The sequence below is a fragment of the Urocampus carinirostris genome, chromosome 3, assembly GCF_059441175.1.
Source record: "Urocampus carinirostris isolate Australia breed hairy pipefish chromosome 3, RoL_Ucar_1.0, whole genome shotgun sequence".
NCBI lineage: Eukaryota > Metazoa > Chordata > Actinopteri > Syngnathiformes > Syngnathidae > Urocampus > Urocampus carinirostris.
Window position 1 is genome coordinate 9,395,025 of NC_142351.1, and position 18,336 is coordinate 9,413,360.

General features: G+C 43.3%; 1 pseudogene across 1 annotated transcript in view; it reads left to right on the forward strand.

Annotated features, from left to right (window-relative positions):
- LOC148368602 (uncharacterized) overlaps positions 1–16,923 on the forward strand; it is a 32,872-nt pseudogene extending 15,949 nt beyond the window's left edge. The window contains exons 3-7 of the transcript XR_015849857.1: positions 7,821–7,971; positions 12,368–12,435; positions 13,759–13,868; positions 14,750–14,841; positions 16,229–16,923. The product of XR_015849857.1 is annotated as an uncharacterized LOC148368602 (transcript). The remainder of the gene's footprint in view (positions 1–7,820; positions 7,972–12,367; positions 12,436–13,758; positions 13,869–14,749; positions 14,842–16,228) is intronic.
- Positions 16,924–18,336: the final 1,413 nt, after the last annotated feature.

Sequence of the window (18,336 nt, forward strand, 5' to 3'; positions counted from 1 at the left end):
CAGGAAAAGTATGTGTGTGTCTGTGGGTGGAGTCAAACTTTGGAACAATTTACAAGACGAGATCAAACAATGTCCAACTATTCACTTGTTCAGGTTTAGATCAATGTTCCCTCTAAGCTGCGTGCGTGCGCAATTGCGCACTACCCGGAGCTTTTCCGTGCACAAGAAAATCTAGCCAGCTCACAAAAATCAGGGCTCGAATTTGTTCATTAAAAAGCGAATTAAGTCAACGTTACAGTGCATGAAGGTAAAAATACACGGGTTCCCCTGACGCTGTGTTCTAAATACGGTATTTTGAAGTCAAGGTCGAAGTAGAACGAAGTTGAGTAAAGTCAGTAGAGTTTTTCGAGAACCGGCTTCTTCTGCTCGGCTCACTAAAGAAAACCGGCTCTTTCGGGTCCTAAACGGCTCTTCGGGTTGTTTTTGCTTCTTTAATCCCAACATGACCAAATATTATGTAAACTTATGCACAAAATGACTTAAAAGAAGGGGGGAATAGAACAATAAAGCAAAAAAGGACCAAAATGAAAAAGTAGTGAAAAGCTGAGAAAAAAAGAAACAAAAGGAGAGAAAAAGAGAAAAAAAGAGCAGGAAAAAATCAGAAAAAAGCCAGAAGAAAAGAAAGACAAATAAAGGAAAAAATTTAATAGAGAACAAAAAAGCAAGAAAAAAGTAACAGTTAGGAAAAAATAAACACAATGGGATTTAAAAAAAAAAGGAATTAAAAAAAAAAGGAGATAAAAACAGGGAAAAAGAAGAAAACGTTTGTGTTGCCTTCAAATAATTTCCAATGATATCTAGTGAATCTTGTTGCCAACATTGTACTTCCACTAAAAAAATGTAATTAAATACAGTTCTGTAATATAAGCATTTGCTTCTTACTACCCCTTTTTGAACATATTATGTACATTATTTTGTTGTCCAGTTATTGTTTTGGTTCTGTAGAATAAGTATTACAATTCAACTAAGGGTGCAACTATAAAACTGTTTAACAAGAAGATCAGCTGGTATGAGTTCACAGGTGGAAAGTCTGCCGCTCTCTCACCTGTATCTGGCGGTCAAAAGACAGGGATACAGGTTGTCTTAGGTGTCAAAGAGGCGGCCCGCGGGCCAAATCAGGCCTGCTAAGGGATTGAATCCGGCCCGCCAGACAACACTCAGAGAAGCGCAAGAGAAAAACAAGCTGCAGGTTGAAATATGTCCACTTGATGTTGCCAAAGCCAGGTGCCTCGAACAAAGACACTGTACTTGTATTTCTTTCTCTCTCTCTTTCTTTTCCACCCCTTTTCTCCCACTCTGTCTTTCACTCTATGTCTCTCTTTTTCTCTTCCTTTGTTGCTCTTTGTCTCTTTCTCTCTCTGTGTCTTTTAACCTCTTTTGCTCTAACTTCCTTTTATCCTTTCCTCTCTTTTCTCTTTCTTTCTTTATCCCCTTCGCGCTTTCTTTTCTCTTTTCTCTCCTTCTGTCTTTCTATTTCTCTTTGGATTTCTTTCTTCCTCTCTCTTTCTTTTCCCCCCTCTCAAGACTTTTTATCTCTTGTTTCTCACGCTCTCTCCCTCTCTCTCTTTCTATGTCCTGCCCTCTCTCCTTTTCCCTCCCTTGTTCTCTTATTTCTTTATCTCTCTTTTTCTTTCTCTTCAATCTACTAGTCCGGCCCTTCGACAGAATGTTTGTTCTATCGTGTGGCCCCCCAGTTAAAATGAGTTTGACACCCCTGTCTTAGATAGATGGAGATAGATAGATAGATAGATACAGAAACAGGTTGGCAACAGGTATCAGGCAGGAGAAAACACGGCAGGAGATTGTTGGAGGGTACGGAGCTTGCCTAGCAAAAGCGTAGGTTCGCGGGAAGGTCTGACAGCTTCCTCTTGGAAGCCGGGGGTTTAAAAAGAGTCAGGGAACCAATCAGCGCTCAGGGTAATATGCAAATGTGGGGGTGGGGTTTAATGTGGGCTTCTACTCCCCTCGGATGGAGTTAAAGAGCCTCATGGCATGAGGAAGAAATGAGCTCCTCAGTCTGTCCATGGAACAAGACTGTGAAAGCAGTCTGTCGCTGAAGCTGCTCTTCTGTCTGGATATAATGCTGTGTAGTGGATGTAAGGAATTGTCCATATTTTAAAGAGAAATAACTGCACAGAAATCAAACTTTTAACCGTATGAATGAGATTTGATTTACTTCACCTTTTCAAAAGCTGATGATTTACTTTATAGATGCAAGCTGGGTTTGGTTGCATTATTTTTGTTGCGGCAATTATTGGGCGATTATTAGATTTGTCACGGTTGCCATGGCGCCCAATTGGCCCCGCCCGTTTGGCGCCAGCTGCGGCTCGTTGCCTGATTGGCTTCCCTCCTATTTGTGCTCAGTGCTCTCACTCACCCATTGTCAGTCCGTCAACAAACCTCTGCACCCGCAACACTTGAGTTTTGACTCTGTACGGTATCCTGCTTGTGTATCCTGTCCGGTACCGATCCCGTCCATCTCGTCCTGTTTGATATCTGACTCCAGGCCCCAGTGTCTGGTATCGAGTCCGTCTGTCTTGTCCTGTCTGATATCTTGCTACTGTCTCCGGTATCGATTCCGCCTATCTCATCCTGTCGATATATTGCGCGAGTCTCCAGTATCCGGTATCGATCCCGTCTGTCTCGTCCTGTCTGATATCTGACTCCAGTATCCGGTATCGACCCTGTCTCTCTCGTCCTGTCTCATATCTTGCTATTATCTCCGGTACCCAGTATCGATCTTGTCTGTCTCGTCCTGTCTGATATCTGACTCCAATATCCGGTATCAATCCTGTCTGTCTCCTCCTGTCGGATATCTTGCTACTGTCTCTGGTACCCAGTATCGATTCCGCCTGTCTCATCCTGTCCGATATCCTGCGCCAGTCTCCGGGATCTGGTATCGATCCCATCTGTCTCGTCCTGTCTGATATCTGACTCCAGTATCCGGTATCCTGTCTGTCTTGTCCTGTCTCATATCTTGTTACTGTCTCCAGTACCCGGTATCGATTCCGGCTGTCTCATCCTGTCTGATATTTTGCGCCAGTCTCCGGTATCCGGTATCGATCCCATCTGACTCGTCCTGTCTGATATCTGACTCCAGCCTCCAGTATCCGGTATCGATCCCGTCTGTCTCGTCCTGTCTGATATCTTGCTACTGTCTTCTGTATCCAGCATCGATTCCGCCTGTCTCATCCCGTCTGATATTTTGCGCCAGTCTCCAGTCCAGTTTCCATCTTGTCTGTCTCGTCCTGTCTGATATCTGACTCCAGTATCCGGTATCGATCCTGTCCTGTCCTGTCCCATATCGATCCCATCCGTCCGGTATCTACTCGTGTATCTGGTATCGATCTCGTCTGCCTCTGGCAGGCATACCAGAGCCCCACGATAGGGCCCAATCGCTAAAGGTTGGACTGTGGATAATAAGAATTCTGTTTCGGTCTGACCTAACAGCCCTTACGTATTTTATATTGAAATCTGTTGTAACTGACTCTGAGATGTTTGCTCTCAAGGCTAAGTGGCAAAAAAAAGCCATATCGGATACTGGCCAACAAAAAGAGGGATTCATATGGGCAAAAGAAGACATACATTGGATAACTCTTCCTGTGACGTAGTTGAATATCTGGAGCGTCACATTTGTGGGTGTGAAGAGATATTTCACGTAAAACTTAACAGTTTATTCTTTTTCTAAGAAATGAAGGCGATTCCATGCGATAAATTGCCCCAAAACTCAAGATCTGCTTCAACGTTGGGTACTACTCCCTTCAGAGAAAATCACAAACTGGCCCGAACAGTGAGAGGCAAACAAGCAAGATGACAAGTGCATTAGAGTCGCTGGTTGGTTGGTTGGATCCATTAACCATTTCCTGTGATGTGTCTTGGGCAAGTACAGTCTGGTGGCACCCATCTCTCAGATGGCTTGTAGGTCCCAAACCAGCAGCTGGGTTAAATAGTACCAGTGTGAACTCCGAGAGGCTGGCATTCAAGGTAGTGTGGCAAATAAAAAGAACACATTATAAAAGATACAGTGCCGTGAAAAAGTTTTAGCCCCCTTTCCATATTTCTGTGTTTAAGGCACCAAAAAAATCAAAACGTGAAAAAGTAACTGCCCCCTAAACCTTATAGCGAGTCGGGCCACCTTTGGCAGCGATAACAGAAATAAAGGGGATAAGATAATTGATTATGAGTCTTTCACAATGCTGTGGAGGAATATTGGCCCACTCTTCTTGGCAAAATTGTTTCAAATCTGCCATATCGAAGGGTGTGTATGTAATATAATAAAAGAGGGGAACTTCTTTATCACATTTTTCTGGATATTCAAAGGTCGGGTGCATTGTTTGTTCTATTCTTAAAAAGTATCTTAAAATATCTTCTCTATTAAGTATGTGTTAACAATGCCCAACTGAGTTCATAGGGCCCCTATGCTTTATTTTTCACTATCTGCGTTTTCTTACTTTTAACAGAGCTGTTCGGAGCAGAACACATTAGGTTCAAGGAATGGGGCGTAGGGGAAGTGCTGGAGAGTGACGTCATGCTCGTCCCCGCATGATTTTATTGTATTTGTATTTGTCAGTTTAGCATGAAAATAGTGAAAGTAACAAAAGGCTTGCTAAGAGTAGAGTCCAAACACCAAGAAAGATAAGAAAAGTTTTTGCTGGAGCCCATCCCAGCCATCTCCGGGCAGTGGGCAGGGGACACCCTGAACTGGTTGCCAGCCAATGGCAGGGCACACGGGGACAGACAACTCACTCGCTCGCTCAGTCCTAGGGACAATTTGGACCAGCCGATTCACCTGAAATGCATGACTTTGGAATGTGGGAGGAAACCACGCAAGCATGGGGAGAACATTCAAACTCCGCACAGTAAGGCTGGAGGCTGGATTTGAACCCACGACCTCAGAACTGTGCCGCACACGCGCTTACCACTGTGCCGCCGTGCTGCCCAACTGATAGTATACTTTCGAATAACCACCTAATGGAAGCATGGAAATGATGAAAAGAAGGGGGCCAAGTACTGAACCCTGCGGAACACCACAGGTAACACTAAAGGGCTCAGATGTCATTTCACCATATTTAACACAGTGCGTCAGGAAAAAGTGTTTCTTAAGGGCAACTACACACAACTTTAAGTCAATTCTTTTTACAGTTTTTGATAGTTCCATATACCTCGATCAAGACACACACACTTTTGGATTTATGGAGTTTTCCTTTACTTATAATCTACTCAAGAAACTTGAACAGAACACAAAAATAATAAAAGAAAATAAAGAAAGATCGAAGTTGGAATCTTAACTGGCACCATTTAGATAGGAAACAACGTTGGCTCACATCAATACCAATACCTAGTACCGTGAGATGGACTGTGGTTATGGTTCGATGAAGGCCCAGTCTGGATGTCCTCGGCGGTCGAGCGGTGAGGGACCCCCGAGGCTGGGGACCCGGTCAGGACGAGGGCCGCGGAATGCGGTGTTTTGAAGCCGTACTTGGCTGTGGTTGACTGGAGACTTCTTGGAGGTCACTGGCTGTGTACCACCGGGTCGGTCACTGTCTCATTCAGGCTTGGGCACTGGCCAGCAAGGTTCTCTGGTTGCTTGCTAACGTTTTTGGTTGCTAGGCCAGGATTTGGTCCTGTACTGCTTCTTTAGCTGGCTCCAGAGAACAATTTCTTGCCACCTATCAGCTCGCTGGCTTTTTCAAACTGAATTGCAGTTTCTCCGGCGCCCTAGCTCACGGCTCCGGTCTGGCTGGGGGGAGTTGTCACAGCGATTTTTGATGTTCACATGCGTGATAACGCCCTACCAATCCAATTTCACCCAGTATCTCTCAGATACTTAAATCAATGTCATTGACTTAAAACACAGTCTTCAAGTCAAATGATTTGACATTGTCTGATTATTTTCTGACATTGCAAAACGGAATCCTGACCCAAATCATGTGATAAATAATCGTGTGACTTTTAAATGGAAAACAGAAAATTGTGCACGATGGTGTGAGTTTGGAATTTGGACTAATACATTCCTTCCTAGGGCAGCACGGCGGGGCAGTGGTTAGCGCTTGTGCGGCACAGTTCATGTCATGGGAACCTGTCGTGGGTTCAAATCCAGCTCCAGACTTCCTGTGCGGAGTTTGTATGTTCTCCCCGTGCTTGCGTGGGTTTCCTCCGGGCACTCCGGTTTCCTCCCACGTTCCAAAAACATGCATTTCAGGTGGATTGGCTGATCTAAATTGTCCATAGGTGTGAATGAGTGGATGAGTTGTCTGTCCCTGTGTGCCCTGCGATTGGCTGGCAACCAGTTCAGGGTGTCCCCTGCCCACTGCCAGGAGATGGCTGGGATGGGCTCCAGCCCCCCCGCGACCCTAGTGAGGATAAGCGGTACGGCTAATGAGATGAGATGAGACATTCCTTCCTAGGCCAATGCCATAGAAGATACGAGTGTCAGTGATGAGACACGAGGACACTAGCAGATTACCTAATGCTCCAATGCTAAATCTATTCCACCCTGGTCATCCTGGAAGGGGGATTACCACTTGTGAGGCCCCTTTTCAAGGTTTCCTTTTTCCTCACGTTGAGGTTTTGGGTTTTTCCTTGCCCGCATTTTGGTTTAGGATCAGGCGTTGGTGTCATTGTAATCCTGTGAAGTTTTTGAGTTTCTCCTTGCCCTCATGTAGGTTTTAGATCAGGGGATGGTGTTATAATAGTCTGTGGTTTGCAATAGTCTGTGGTCTGTGGAGCCCTTTGAGACTCTTTGGGATTAAGGGCGTCACAAATAAACATGACTTGACGTTTTTGAGTTTTTCCTTGCCCTCATGTAGGTTTTAGATCAGGGGATGGTGTCACAATAGTCTGTAGTCTGCAATAGTCGGTGGTCTGTGCAGCCCTCTGAGACTCCTTGTGATTAAGGGTGTCGCAAATAAACATGACTTGAGGTTTTTGAGTTTCTCCTTGCCCTCATGTAGGTTTTAAATCAGGGGATGGTGTTACAATACTCTGTAGTTTGCAATAGTCTGTGGTCTGTGCAACCATTTGAGACTCCTTGGGATTAAGGGGGAAACAAATACACATGACTTGAGGTTTTTGAGTTTCTCCTTGCCCTCATGTAGGTTTTAGATCATGGGATGGTGTCATAATAGTCTGTAGTTTGCAATAGTCTGTGGTCTGTGCAACCCTTTGAGACTCCTTGGGATTAAAGGCCAAACAAATAAACATGACTTGAGGTTTTTGAGTTTCTTCTTGCCCTCATGTAGGTTTTAGATCATGGGATGGTGTCATAATAGTCTGTAGTCTGCAATAGTCGGTGGTCTGTGCAGCCCTCTGCGACTCCTTGTGATTAAGGGCGTCGCAAATAAACATGACTTGAGGTTTTTGAGTTTCTCCTTGCCCTCATGTAGGTTTTAGATCATGGGATGGTGTCATAATAGTCTGTAGTTTGCAATAATCTGTGGTCTGTGCAACCCTTTGAGACTCCTTGGGATTAAGGGCCAAACAAATAAACATGACTTGAGGTTTTTGAGTTTCTCCTTGCCCTCATGTAGGTTTTAGATCATGGGATGGTGTCATAATAGTCTGTAGTTTGCAATAATCTGTGGTCTGTGCAACCCTTTGAGACTCCTTGGGATTAAAGGCCAAACAAATAAACATGACTTGAGGTTTTGGAGTTTTCCCTTGCTCTCATGTAGGTTTTAGATCATGGGATGGTGTCATAATGGTCTGTAGTCTGCAATAGTTGGTGGTCTGTGCAGCCCTCTGAGACTCCTTGTGATTAAGGGCGTCGCAAATAAACATGACTTGACTTGACTTCTTCTTGACTTCTTCTTCTTCTTCAGAAATGGGACCCCACACTGAAGGTGGTGGCTGAAGGCTACGCTGCTAAGTGCATCTGGAACCACAACCCAGACCTTACAGACACCGGAGAGAACCTTTACGCTGGCACTGGGCCTTTGGATCTGCGGATTGCATTGGAGAAGTGGTTCCTAGGTAACCTGCAAATGACACACACAAACACAAGTCTAGAAAGTTTATATTTGCTCGTTCTACATCACGTCAAGTTCAGGGCCCGCGGGCAAAATGAGGCCCGCCAGTTCATTTTATGTGGCCCAAGAGACGAAAAGAAGCACGAGAAAGCGTTTCTAAACAATGCAGTTTAGAATACGTCCACCACATGTCGCAAAAGCACGGCACCACTCGCAAAGCACCCACTGTAGCTGTGTTTGCAGACTATCATTAATCAACCAGAAAACATAGCTGAATCCCATCCCGTTGTCTTTTTCCCTAAAATAAAAGTCAATCGCATGCTGTTTAAGGCAATACCAGAAATACAAGAACACTGAGTTTCGTTGCAGAGGTTTTCAGAGAAGGTTAAGCTCCTTTCTGACACTGGAAATAACCTTGCTGGAATCAAATACTACAAGAAATAATCTGTCAGGAACCCACTCAGGGTCAGTAGAAGCACAGTGTCAAGTCAAGTCACATGTACCGTAAATTCCGGACTATAGAGCGCACCTGATTATAAGCCGCACCCACCACATTTCAAGAGGAAAACTGCTTTTATACTTACACAAGCTGCACCTGTATATAAGCCACATGCACCCACATTAAAACATGTAACACAATCACAAAAGTAACCCAAACCCGACCTTATGTCCCGCGATTGTAACTGAATATAAAGTACACAGTTCAAAAAACCACAGCCGGCTAAATTAACGGAAAATGATACCGGTACTTAAGGTTTGATGCATACCTGCAGAGTCCGGGTCCCGTTGAAAGTAATCCAAGGAAAAAAAGTCTAAATTTCCAAAGGTAAGGGTAGGAAAAATATATATCCACTATTGTCCGCTGCGTCCACAAACACGTCTCACCTTTACTCCACTTCCCATCAGCCCCTGATGTTTTCGTCCCTTCTTTTTGATTTTCCCGTGGAAAACATCAGAATAAGTCTCTAAAATAAATACATTACAAAAATGTACAGTTGCAAATACATATTATACATGGTTACACAAATTTACAAAGAAAGATGGTACACCGAGAGAGTTTTCAAAGCTTTAATAATAATAATATAACTTTCATCCCAAACCGTGACTGTGACAGGTAGCAACACGCTGCTAGTAACACGCTCGCAAAACAGTAAACGGGTCTGTTAAAAAAATATACCGTACTTTTAGAAATTACGTTAACCCGGTCTCATCTTCCTCCTTATAACTGACGTCATCAAAGTCGTCTTCCTCAGTATCGGAAAGAAACTTTGTCATATAGACGTCGTCCCACACTCCCTTATTCCAAAACATATTCAAAACATGATATCAACACGCTCGCAAAGTAAAGTTTACGGGCAATAGCTCTGATTCCTTGTTTATCGGATTGCTCGATTGCTTTAACTTGAAAGCTGCGTCATGTGCCTTTCTTTTTGCAATTTGCATGATGAGGGTAAGTTTACGCTAATTTAATTTGTGCACAAGCTAAGAAGTTGCAGTCTTCCTCGGTGCATATATTCCAGCGGTCTAAATCTTACCTTTTGCACTCGAGTGCCGCTGGCGGCCGTTAGAAAAATTACATGAATTGGCCTCATCACTGAATAAGTCGCAGGGTTGAACGTTTGGGAAAAAAGTAGCGGCTTATAGTCCGAAATTCACGGTAAATGTTTGGCCCTTAATCACAATATGTCTTAAAGGACTGCAAAGATTAAAATGACACCATCCCCTGATCTTAAACCAACATGCAGGAAAGGAAACACTTGCAAACCGCAGCATGTTCGTATGAATAAGTTACCGTATTTTCCGCACTATAAGGCGCACCGTGTTATAAGGCGCACCTTCAATGAATGATATATTTTAAAACTTTTTCCATACATAAGGCACACCGCATTATAAGGCGCTACAGTAGAGGCTGTAGTTACGTTATGCAACCGTTAGATGGTGCCGCGCTAAAGGGAATGTCAACAAAACAGTCAGATAGGTCAGTCAAACTTTATTAATAGATAACAAACAAGCTTTCCACAACTCCATTCACTCCCAAAATAAATAAACAGCTGTTTTATTATTTTCTCAGAGGTAAAGCATTTTCGTGACACATCTTTAACATCTTTGAACAACAGCAAGGCATAACATTTTACTTTTCCTCCATTTAGACAACACGCAAAAAAACGTCTGATACTGTTATGGTAAATTAAACGTTATATAGTGACACTCGTAATGTGCAAAAACAATAACGAGTGCAAAACAATAACAATAAAGCAATAACATAATAACTGTAAAATGTAAAACGTAAACACACAAAAGAAAAACATAAAGCTCACTCTATCAGCTCCTCATCTACGAATCCTTCGAATTCTACTTCTGCAGTGTTCGAATTGCTGCTGCTCTATTTCCGTGTTCTACTGCGTGACTGATCGCCTTGAGTTTAAACTCTGCGTTGTAAGCGTGTCTCTGAATAGGAGCCATTTCAGGGTCTTTATACAAACGCACAAATAAAAGAGAATCGTTGTTTAATATTTCTCAGTATGCACAGCGCACTTCTTCTACGCGAAAAATGGAGTCGGTGGCTGCGTACCGTAAGTTGCGAGACCTGTCGCGGCTCAATATTGATCCATATATAAGGCGCACCGGATTATAAGGCGCATAGTCAGCTTTTTAGGTGCGCCTATAGTGCAGAAAATACGGTACTCAGTCAGTTAACAGTTCGAAAAATTAATTCCAAGAATTTGAATAAAGTCCAGGTGGGGGATACACAACTACTACATAATTTGGTGGTGACAGTAGAGGGTACCGGGAGTAAATTTCAGTGTACTCCCGTTATAAGAGCAACACCGCCACCTTTCTTGCAGGGCCGTACCAAATGCAAACTCACAAAGTTAGGGGGAGAAGCCTTGTTTAGCAATACAAACTCATTTGGTTTCACCCAGGTCTCACAAAGGCCAGTTATGTTAAGAAACACTGATTTGTACAGCAAACAGAGGTTTGGGCAGGGTTTGGTTGAGGGTGCAGGCAAGGGGTCGGGTTTCCAGTGAGTCCAAATAGTAAGGGCAACAGTTAGACAGTTGGTTAGGCAGTACAGTGGAACCTCGGTTCTCAACCATTCCAGAACCCTGTTCGAGAACCGATTTGTTCAATCACCGAAATCATTTTTCCCATTAAAAATAATGTAAATCGTTTTAATCCGTTCCAGCACCCTGAATGTTTACCTTGACTGTTTACCTCGAATCATAAAGCTAACCCAGGCTAATCGTACGTTCGCGTTACCGTAATCTTCCGTACGAAAGATTACGCTAACATGAACGTGTAAAAATAAAAAAATCAGGTCGTTTACAAGTCATTTAGCACCCGGGTCTCCACAACAAGTGGCTAGCGCTTCATTGGAAAGAGGGCTCCGTTCCAACACCCTGAATTTTGGGCTCCGTTCCAACACCCTGAATTTTGGGCTCAGTTCCAACACCCTGAATGTTTACCTGAATGTTCAACGTAATCATAAAGCTAACCCAGGCTAATCGTACGTTCGCGTTATCGTAATCTTCCGTACGAAAGATTACGCAAACACGAACGTGTAAAAAAAAAAAAAAAAAAGATAAAGAAAAGAATTATGAATAGGATTTCTTACCTTTGTGGTGGTCAGCAGAAGGCGCATGCTGTATTGCCTAACAAGATCGGAAACTCGCGCACCTCTTTCATATTTAGCTATTATGTCTTTCTTAAAGGCAATAGTTGTACGAACAACTTTTCTTTTTTCACCTGTCCTGCTTGCACCGACCTTCTTCGGAGGCATAGTTAGGGGCTAAAACACTCCGTTCACCGATATTAAAAGCGAAAGCAAATAGAGGCAAGCGCGCACGTGATAACAGTTGGTCACGAGGGGTGGGGGCGATCTACACCCGTATGCCGCTCAGCGTTGCACTCTAGCGTACGCACTCACACATTACCGTCGTTCGAACTCCGAATTTTTGACCGAACAGCGAAGCAAGAATTTCTCGAAATTTTTGGTCGAACTCCGATTTGTTCGAACTGAGAGGCGTTCGGAAACCGAGGTTCCACTGTTCTTGTGATTTGAAAGGGCATGGAATCTACACTAGAACGACAAAACGTGCTTGGGACATGACACAAAAGCAATGAACTAGCACCGAGCCAAGGATACGCAGTGTTTAAATAGTGAAAAGGGAGAGGTGTGATTGGAGGGTAATCAGAACAAGTGACACTGGGTGGAAATCGAAGCTAGGAAGTATTAATATAATTGGAAATCAGTTCTTTGGGCTGATTTTCTGTTAAATACAGAGGATTATTTGTTGGAGTTGAAATAGAAGAACTTATAAAGAGTATATAACTTATCTTTCAAGTGAAATTGTTCCAAATAACTAAAAGTGTGTCGGTGTGGGTGTGTGTTTGTGTAGAACATCTCGACTATGACTTCCATAATAACAGTTGTGATGAAGACAAGATGTGTGGACACTACACACAGGTGAGTGATGTACACACATACACATTCCTAAATACACACAAACCCCAACCATATACAGTAATTACTCGTTTTTCGCATTCCTGAAAGGTTTCACGACAGACAAAAACCTTTATTTTGTTTATCAAATAATGTATTATACTTTGAAACCAAAGAACAAATTTACATTTGCAATTAAAAGTACTGTGATTTATATGGTAGGTTTTTTTGGTATTTTTTACAAACTTATGTTCTGTCAAATTACAGTTTTCAAAATAATCTATCTACTGTTGGGATTTAAACTATCAAAATGTACCGTTTACCTAATTGCTCGAATTAGTTATCTGACTCCATTAACCAAACACGACCTACCTTCATCCAACAATTATGCACGCTCGTTTTTTGAGAGAAAATGACCAGGAGCTGGTATTTCCACACGCGGATGTTTATTATTCCTAACAGCAGATCTAAGTGTAAACAGGAGACGGCCCCCATCCGAGTTGCCCGGGAACATTTATACATTTCAACAAACAGAGCAAAGACATCCTACTATTCCCTTATTGGCTATGTGTAATCTGCAGCTAACTTTAGCTTTCTCTTATTGGTTATCTTCTCCCCGCATGACGGCGTGTCGGCTTCTCCCATGGGCGTGCAAAGGCAGTTGTTTTGTGCCCAACCATCTCTGGTCGTCCTGCGTCAGCACACCCAGGAATCCTGTTATCAGAAATGTCCTAGACAAAACAACTGCCATTTATGCATTCCACACAGCCTGCCCTGACCTTTTATTGTACATTGAACTAAAGCAGTCAGTGAATATCTTTATTACATTAAACTGAATCTATGTAACTTGTAGTCAAATGTATAAAATCTTTTACTACCATACAGTATTGCACTATTGATTCCATGATTTTAGCGCACTTTTTCTTTTACTTTGATGAGAGCACAGATGATATGATAAGTTGGTAGGTATCTGGTGAAGGTCGTGGGATGACGTAGTTGCAAGAGGTCACAAACTGATAGGCTGAGGGAGCCGGGGCGGACGACCTTCACGAGATATCTTAACTTTATTCGAGAACACTATAAAAGCCAATGTTGAACGTCTGGAACTTTAAACGTGTCCCGAATGCAATAAAGAGCGTTCCCTTTTTGCCATATTTACTCTCTGCGTATATTTTGGGGCAATGCCCAACGACGTTCTCGACAAAACGACCTTTTGGCCAATCAGAATGGCGAAAACAATGCTCGATGAAAATCCAGAAAGTATAAACTGCGATAAAGATCTTGGTTTCTGTATTGATCACAAGGGTTCTCGTTAATTCACAATATACTTTTTTCACGCTTTTACAGATGGTGTGGTCGGACACTCACAGGGTGGGCTGTGCTGCCCACCTATGTAACAACATGGAGGGTCTTGCGTGGGAGAAGATCTCTTTCCTAGTGTGCAACTACTACCCAGCGTAAGTGTGAACTCCTCTTAATTAGTCAGTATTCATATAGCCTTAAATTGTCAGAACCAGAACAGATACTGGACCCAATCGCGTGACGTTCTCACACAAGCCTTTTATTTTACGGGACATGGGGAGTCATACACGTTAGGAAGCCAGTCTGGCGTGGAAGGACAGGAAGCCAAAGACCGACGAGACCGATTCCAACTGCCCGAGTTGATATCGGACAGATGGGGTCGATACCAGACAGGAAGGGACAGACAGGATTGACAACAAATCCGTATATCAATAACTAACAGGAGAAACTAGACGTGAACGAACACTGGAGAAAATAACAAACCGGACCAAAATAGACGGGGACGAAACTGGAAACCGATATTAAACAGGACAAAAATAAACGGGGAACAATACCGGACTGAAGATATCAACAGGAAAACAGGACTGAGTCAGAACCCATGTAGGATGTTCATTTAACGGGCTGACAAAAAAAGCAAGAGAGCGCTGAGCTTAATATAGAAAGAAAGCCAATCTCTCAACGAGCCGCAGCTGGTACCACATGGGCGGGGCCAATTGGGCACCATGGCAACCGTGACATAAATGTTTTGTCTGCAACTTCAAAATAGTCTACCTGCTGACGCCATCTTCTGGCTGAAATCGTCTTTGCAGTTTCTGTCAAGCCCTTTTTGTTGCGCGTGCAAGTATGTGAGATTCTTAGATGCGCTCGAATTAACTCTTCCCTTTTCATCTCTTTGAGGGTTTAGGTCGGCATTTGGTCCGTATTTGAAACAGTCCTTTTCTTACTTTCATCATTTTCATCCAAGAATGAAAGGAAACTGTGAAAATCCTCTCCTCCTTTGTTAGCACTAATTTGTCTATTTGTGTTGTTTGTGCAGTGGAAACTACGAAGATGAGCACCCGTATGCGGAAGGAGACTCATGCTCCAAATGTCCAGAAGAACTACAAACATGTCAAAACAATCTCTGTGGTGGGTCATTGTTGAAAAATGCTAATCCATTACTATATCCATTACAGTATTTCAGAACATACTACATCATTTGCTAAAGCTTCGCCTGACAGGACCAGAACAGGAAACAGAACCCACTCGCGTAACATTACTCACAGTTTTATTGGGGAGAAGGGAAAGGGACGCACACACGGTCCGGAGATCACTGGTCGCGGGGAGTAGGTTGCTCAGACGCGGAAGTGGGACTTTCGTAGCTAACGATGGCGGTGTCGGGAACGGAAAAAGGTCAGAAGCCAGGAGGGGAGAGTAGACGTGGTCGAGTTCAAAGAAACGGATCGTTATTCGGGGTGGGAGAACAGACGAGGTCGAGATCAAAACTGGTCGTAATTCGGGATGGGAGAGCAGACGTGGTCTAGCTTAAGACAGATTTAGCGGGAGAAAAACAGGAGCAAAAACACAGGTCAGGTGAAAAAGGACTTGCCGTGTAAAAACGGAGATTCGCAGACGGACCGACAAAAGGGGACTGACAGGACAGAGTTTAAATACTGACAGGGAGCCAATCTGTCAACAAGCCTCAGCTGGCGCACACGAAGAGAGGAAGAAAAAAACTGGATGCTACCGTTTTTAAGAGGAAGAGAGAATGAGAAAAGAGAGAAAAGGAAAACAGGAAGTTAGAGAAAATGAAGTTAAAAAGACACAGAGATAGAGAGAGACAAAGAGCAACAAAGGAAGAGAAAAATAGAGACACAGAGAGTGAAAGGGACAGAGTGGGAGAAAAGGGGTGGAAAAGAGAGAGAGAGATAAATAAATACAAGTACAGTGTCTTTGCGAGAGGCACCTGGCTTTGGCAACATCAAGTTGACCTACTTCAACCTGCAGCTCGTTTTTCTCTTGTGCTTCTCTGAGTGTTGTCTCGCGGGCCGGATTCAATCCCTTAGCTGGCCTGATCTGGCCCGCGGGCCGCCTGTTTGACACCTGTGATTTAGAAGGAGAAAAGGACTTGCATCCACCATCCGATGATCGTCGGTCACGGGGAGCAGATAGCTGGAACGCGGAGGTGGCACTTCCGTGTTCGAGCGAAGGTAGTTGTTGACAACGAGAAAAAAAACAGGTCGATGGCCGGGGCGGAGGAGCAAAAACATAAACGGGTCCAGGAAAGAGGTCGGCAACGGGAATCAGACAGAAAACAGGGCAGGATAGAGTCAGGAGTCCTAAAGGTTTGCTTAGCATGTAGCGTAGGTTCACAAACGATCCGACGAGTGTTTCCAGGAAGGCGGGGGTTTCAGCCAATCAGCAGACTCAGATGCCCCGCATCAGTAATCATGACACCTACTTATCTCATCATGCATCCCAGCTTCACTGAGATCCATCAAAAGCTTGACGTCGTTCCTGTCTGTGTGGTTTTCAGTTCACGACAAAGACGACGATGACAGTGGAGAGGAGCAGGAGGAGGACGATTTGCTTCTTCTACCTTACTCGACGATAGACCAAGAGGACATCATGCAGAGAACTAGCAGGACAACTTCTCCTCTACCGACTTCCACTCTTCCAAACTTAAACTCGGGTGAGGAAGAACCAGAAGAAGATCTTGTTCACCCTCCTGCAGCCACAGAGTCCTCCAACCAGGAGGAGCTCACCACCAGATCCAGCAGAACAATGAGAACCACCTCTCCACCACTGATATCCACCGTTCCTCGTTTTCTGGTGACACCCAACTCTGTCGTGGGTGAAGAAGAGGAGAATATCCAGGATGAAACCCTCAGTCCTCCTACGACGCCAGATTTCTTCTACCGAGCGGAACATACCAGCAGCAGGACAATCCCTCCGCGACTAGGTCCTACTCCAACCCAGAAGAAAGCAGGCAAGAGGAAGGAGAAAGAATCCAAAATGGTGGAACCCGGTGAAGGCTTGTCAATTGTGGTGAAGGAACCTGCCTCAAAGTCCTCACCCTTACTTATCCCTGTTCCTGTCTTCTCTTTTCTCCTTTCCGTCCACATCCTGCTCCCGTTTTGAAGGACAAAATAATAATGATAATAAAATGTGTAAACATGTGTTTGAAATGTTTTTCATTAAAGGAATTCCTAATTCTGGTTGGAGAGGAATCATCAGAGCTTCTGGTTGTTGATCACTGCTCTGATACCCGAGTGAGGAGTTTGCACGTTGAATGGGAAAATGATAACTACTAGACAATTCCCGAGAGTTGGTGCTGGAACTGGAAGATGTTTGCATAAAAACGGTAGCATCCAGTTTTTAGCATCAAGTTGTTAGCATGTCTTTGCTAAACGCAAGTAAGATGTGTTATATTGAACCGGGTTCAGTAATAACATAGTAATAACACTGTTATTACACTATGCACTGGGTCACTGTTCCACTTGAAATTTTTACAAAGGGATCCTAACGAGTGGATGAATAGTTATTATGTAAGCGTTAGCATGACACGTTGGCATGTAGCCGTAAGAATAATTTATTAGCATAATTTGTTAGCCTGTAGCTGTTAGCAAATGGACATTAGCATATAGCTGTTTGCATAATTTGTTAGCATGTAGCCGTTAGCATTTGAACGTTAAGATGATTCGTTAGCATGTTACTGTTAGCTTAACTCGTTGGCACGAAAGTGGTTACAATGATTTATAAGTATGTAGCAGTTAGCATAATTACTCATTATGGCATGCAGCCGTTAGCATGACTTGTGAGCATGTGGCGGTAAGCATGTGTTAGCATAACATGTTAGCATGTAGCTGTTGGTATAGTTTTTTAGCATTTAACTGTTGCATGTAGCGGTTAGCATAATTTGTTAGCATGTAGCCCTTAGCATTTGAACGTTAGCATGTTACTGTTAGCTTAACTCGTTAGCACGAAGCTGTTAGCATGACTCATAAACATGTAGCAGTTAGCATAATTACTTATTATGGCATGTAGCCGATAGCATGACTTGTGAGCATGTGGCAGTTAGTATGTGTTAGCATAACATGTTAGCATGTAGCTGTTAGTATAGTTTTTTAGCATTTAACTGTTAGCATATAGCAGTTAGCATAATTTGTTTGCATGTAGCCCTTAGCATTTGAATGTTAGCATAATTAGTTGGCATGTTACCGTTAGCTTAACTCATTAGCACTAAGCTGTTAGCATGACTCATAAACATGTAGCAGTTAGCATAATTAATTATTATGGCATGTAGCCTTTAGCATGACTTGGAAGTTAACATGTGTTAGCATAAAATGTTAGCATGAAGCTGTTAGTATATTTTTTTAGCATTTAACTGTTAGCATGTAGCCGTTAGCATAATTTCTTAGCATGAAGAAGTTAGGATTTAGCCATTAGCATGACTCGTTAGCATGTACCCCTTAACATAATTTGTTATCATGAAGCGGTTAGGATTTAGCTGTTAGCATGACTTGTTAGCATGTAGCCGTTAGCACAATGCGTTAATATGGATCCGTTAGCATGTAGCTGTTAGCATTACTTGTTAACACCTATCCGTTAGCATAATTTGTTAGCATGAAGCCGTTAGCAGTT